Genomic DNA, 5,638 nt, shown 5'->3' with positions numbered 1-5,638 from the left:
GAATCCAAAATGCAATACAAATAGTAACAAATAAACCTAACAGTACTACAAATAAATGACAACGTACTAAAGTGGGGGAGAAAAGAACTAACCCAACACTGGAAAATAGTGTTTTGACTAGATATTCTTAGGCTAAAGATAAAGAGAACTATTAACAAATACTATAATCTAATTAGAAAATTTGTTTATTACATGGGTAAGGTTTAGCAATTGTAGAACTATTTTATGTATACTGGGATCGAACAAATGAACGTACTGTAGATAATGCGAGCTGGGTTTCTCACTGTTGGATAAGAACGTTACAAGTAAGGAAAGGGAGACGGCTAGAATGAACACTGTGGTATTGGATTAGAATCAAAGATATTATGAAAACTTAACGGTTTTTAATACATACAGACAGAACAGAGACAAATACAGATGTGTGTGAGAGCGTACTTCCTAGCTCTGTCCACTGAGAAGGCGTAGAAGCAAGAGCCCACCTCGTGCCAGACCTTGGTTTCTAAAATCCATCTCCGATAAAAGGAACCAGGGCTCACACAAACACATACAAAAATCGTACAAGTTACCATTAACTCACACTATAATTAATGGAGAAAGGATAATATTAATAGTAATGGAAAAATAAGCAAACGATCACCACAGTAATAAAATGTAACTTCCAAAACGAACCAGAGACTTGGTAGCTGCTGCGAGACTGGCGCTAGCCAACTGTTCAAAAGCTGCGCAAATTATTGTGTAGTTTAAATTGCTCAAACCAACCAAAGCTTGCTTTGTAATCAAATTCCTCTACACCTGCCCTGTTCTTATTTTTGAGCTCCCTCACTTCACATCATCAAACATAAAGGCATTCTTCCCCTTAGATGTTCAGTAAACTCAATTTCATACCTAAGAACACAGGCTATGAACACATCAAGCAGAAATCTGCCCCAAACTAATAGTTTAAAAAAAAAAAAAAATCTTGATGAGAGAACTATACATCAGTGCCTCCAAGCATACTGGGATAAGACTCCCATATCACAACATATTTTATTTAAATAGCAAAACGGAGTACATGTGTATAGAAGTCTTATAAGGGAAACATATGAAGAGACTACTCATATGTTCTCCTATGACAAACTCATATCAAAAAAAGATGGTGAGAAATTCATTAAATGTGCTTTTTGTTCTCTTATGGAGAGATAGATGTTGACCAGTAAGTCTACATTAAAACGCTAAAAGACTTCGTCATTAAAGGAAATGGATGAAACAAAATTTTAAAAATTCCCATCCCTCAATAAAAAATCAAAATACACTGCAATAAGAAATCCATTAAAACAAGGATGAAAACAGAGTTAATTATAAAACTTAAAAGTTTAACTGTTCCCGAGGCACTTATGACAATTTTTAACATACTTGTGCAAATGACAATAATTTTAATAAAGAACAAAAACAAAATGAGATGTTTACAGATGTATCTCTCTGGAATGTTGTTGCGTCTGTTCCACCTATGCCCCTCCCCACCCCCGCCTCCCAGAATGAGAAAGGTAGGGAGAAAGAGAGACCCAGTACCATCTTCTGGTTGACAGACCTAGCTCTGGAGTCAGTCCACATGAGTTCAGATGCTAGACCTTCTTCTAGCTTTGTGATCCTGGGAAAGTTACTGACCTCTCTAACCCTCAGATTCCTCGCATGTAAAACAGGGATAATAATAACACCTGTCCAGCAAGGTGACTATGAGAATTACCTACATGAGTTAATCAATACATCTAATGCAATTAGAACAGTGCCTAGCACTTGGTATAAAGCATTCAATCAATACGTGTTCAACTGAGTTCTTGGGACTCCACAGTGAGTACCTGAGAAACTCCTACACGACAGCACTGTTCTAGATAAAATTCTTCATTTTCATAAACTAAGCTCTTCATTCATTCAAGTTTCAGGAAAAAATTTAATATATGACATTCGTAAATTACCCAAACTGACTCAAACTTTTAAAATCATCTCTCACCTGGATTATTACAGTAGCCTTATTACCGGTCTGCCTGTCACCTTTGCCTCCCTGAGTCTATTCTCTATGTAGCAGTCAGGGTGAACTTTTTAAAGGTTTTATCAAATCGTTTACTCCTTCACTCAAATATACCATTTGCTGTGTGAAAAATCCAAAATACTGTTGTGTTCAAATGTCTCCCTCTCAAGGCCTTCCACAATCACATCAAATGAAAGTAGCCTTATACTACCCCAGTCCTCCATCTTCCCTTAACTCAACTTTTCTTTTCTCTTGTCTTTTACATGTATTTATCATCCCTTACTGGAATATAAGCTACAAGACAGCAAGAACTTTGTTTTGTTCATTGCTATATTCCTAGCACCAAGAACAGCGCCCGGTATACTGCAAATTCTGGGCCAAAGCCAACATCATACTTAATGATAAATGATAAAGCTCAAGAGACAATGCCATTAAAGTCAGGAACAACAACAACAAAAAAAACAAAATAAAGTTATAAAATCCTGTATGTCAGCTACCAAACTGGTATATTTATAATTTTTTAAACTTTTAAATGACTGAAGTACACTTCAAACATTAAAATAAAGTTTAAAAAAATCTTCGGTGCACAGAGAGCTCAGTGAATTTTTACATCTATATACACTCATATAATCATCACCCAAGGTGAAGAAATGAAACATCTCCTGAACCTCAGAACCTCCCTTTTGCCTCCTCTCAGTCAATACCACACCCTGGAGGTAAGCACTGGTCTGACTTCTTTCATTCAATTATGCCTATACTTGAACTTCATACAAGTAGAATCAAAGTGCATGCTTTTGTGTCTGGCTTGTTTTATTCAACTTTGTATCTGTGAGATTCAACTATGTTGTTGCGTGTATCAGCAGCGTATTCTTTTCTTTATCATTGAGTAATATTCCATTTTATGAATATACCACAATTTATTCAATCTACTGTTGATGACATTTAGGTTTTTACAGCTTGAGGGTAATATAAATAGTGCTGCTATAAATAATCTTGGGTATGTCTTTTGGTGGAAATATTCACTTATATGCAGATTGGCAAAGCTTTTGTTTAGTTAGTTGGTGGGGGTAGTTAAGAATATTTTAGATTGGTGAGGATGCAGGGAACTAGACGTGGAGTGGACATTGCTGGTGAGAGTATAAATCAGAATAACCTTTCTGGAGGACAATCTGGCCATAGGCACAAGAAGCCTAAAAATATCTGTGCCCTGTGACTAATAATTCTTTATCAAAGAAATTTATTACTGAGTATCTACGTGTGCAGATCTTCTAAGTGTTTTACATGTATTAACTCATTTGATTCATTCTAAGAAAATAATTGGAGATGCTCTAAATGGTTTTAGAGAATGTCAACTGTACATCACTAGGAAATACAAGAAAAAGCAGTAAACAAGGTAAAAAAACTGACAAGTGAGGAATGGCTTTAAAATGTATCATACTTCTATGAAATTAAACACTATGTGGCCACTGAAAATGTTTTCAAAGAACATTAAAGATATAAGAAAAAGTATACATTAATGAAAGAAATGAGGTAACAGTAGAATGTATAAAATGAATTCTTTTTTTTTAAATACATACATATATACTACAAATGTTAAAACAGTGATAATCTCTGGAAGGCATGGGTACTTTCATATTCTTGATGCTTTTCTGTATTCCCATTTTTTCTATAATATATTACTTTTGTCAGTCCAAAAGAATTTGACCAAAAAGACTAACAAGGAAAGGTGGTTACATTCCAAGGAAGAGACAAAGACATTAAAATACAATTTAATTAGGGCAATCATGCAGTTTCCCACAGGATGGTATTAAGTGTACTGCAGAAAGACATCTAGCCTAGACATTAGGGGTGGGACATTGTCAGGCTCTCCACTGCCTTACTTCCACCAAAGACTCAGAGAGGAAGAACTCCATCTCTAGGTTAAAAGTAACGTTCCTAAGAAAATCTTGTTAGTTCCTCAGCTTACTGCCCCCAGGGTATCAATTATATATTGTACCCTAGCAAGTGTTCTTTTCCCCTCTCACTTACAAAAAAGGCTGTAGGCAGAGTGAGAGATGGGAATTCCTGAACACCTAGGATGCAGTGAGAGTTCAGCAGTCTCAAACTTGGAGGAGGCTGGTTCCCCCCACCTTGATTCTTGAGTTTAAAAAGTCTTCTACTTGAAGAAATACAATTATTAAGAAATTACCCAGGTAAAAGCAAGCCTCTGTACCCAGCCACCTATTTCCTCTTCCTCCTCTGGTGATGGACCACTTCTGGAAACCAAAGGAAGGCTGAGCATGGGGATTAAAGCTCAGCCTCAGAACTTCAGGGGCCAATTCTGAATTAGACCTCAGAACTTCAGGGGCCAATTCTTAGGTAAGCAAGTGATATTTATTTAATAATTAATACATAAGGAACATTTTGCTGTGTTCAAAAAAACAATCACTCGTTCCATGGTACAATAAACATTAAAGTAAATACTGATCACAGGAAAAGCTCATAGAGCTCAAATTACCAATAATACTTCATTAAGAATTAAACGCTAATAAGATACTGTCATGGCAGGGCAATATCACTAAATTTTCTCACTTTTGACATCTGAACCACATTAAATTCTCAAGGACTGCTGGTCAAAAAAACTCCTGGGTTCAAAAAATATATTTCAGAGACACTACCACAGCTATGAGGTCACAGGAATTTATGTGACACAGTAGAGCATACTTGTTTTGGCCTCACTCTCCCTCCTTCACATATGCTCTTTTATTTTCCCTTCAAATTCTTCCGTTTTCAAATTTATACTTCCATGTATTACAAAATTCTCCAAACTACCTGCAGCTTTTCATGGTTATAGTGTTAAGTTACTTAAATTAAAATAAAATTCTAGGCTAAAATTTATTGAACTATCAAATTTCTATATTGCACCATGGAACAAATTTCTTATGCAGCTAAAATAGTTCTTTGGGGGAAAAAAATCAGTATTTACATAATCGCAAGGAATTCTGACTTTATTCTATATGTAACCTAGATTTTTGGATACTACGTATTCTGCCTGCCTGCGGTATGTTATGGGAACAAAGGATGTAGAAACTGAATTGGAAAGATTTGGTATGTTCAAATTTCAGTTTTACATATAATCAAAATATAGGAAAATATCAGTATAGAGTAATGAAAAAGAACTTTGAATAATTTATTCTTAATTATATGTGGCAAGGTTATAGAAATATTCCCCATGCGTAGACCAGACTGTTGAAGATTATCTGATATAAAAATAAGGATGCTGTCCTTTCACTGTGACAATATGCTGGATTTTTTCCTGTTATTGCTGTCGGAACTGTGCAAACTGGAAACTGATTAAGTAAAACAGTCCTTGAAAATTAAGTAAAACTAACTGTACCTAGCACTAAACACCGAAAAGAACGCTGTAATTTAAATGGTTTTCTCTCCCAGGGCCAGTAGAGGGAGACGAAGACATCTGGCCTGGTCGCATAGTGTTTCTGTAAAATTGGGGAAGGGGGGGGAGCGGAGGCTGTATTTAAATGTCCTGCTGTCAATCAAAGGACACTTCCTACAATCACAGTCACCATATCTGCTATTACCCGTGAGCGTACTCACGCCAAGATACGACACCAAACGGTGCTTGGGAAACCCGCT

Source organism: Pteropus vampyrus, unplaced genomic scaffold (assembly GCF_000151845.1).
Source record: "Pteropus vampyrus isolate Shadow unplaced genomic scaffold, Pvam_2.0 Scaffold48, whole genome shotgun sequence".
Lineage (NCBI taxonomy): Eukaryota > Metazoa > Chordata > Mammalia > Chiroptera > Pteropodidae > Pteropus > Pteropus vampyrus.
Note: the sequence above shows the minus strand (reverse complement) of the source record.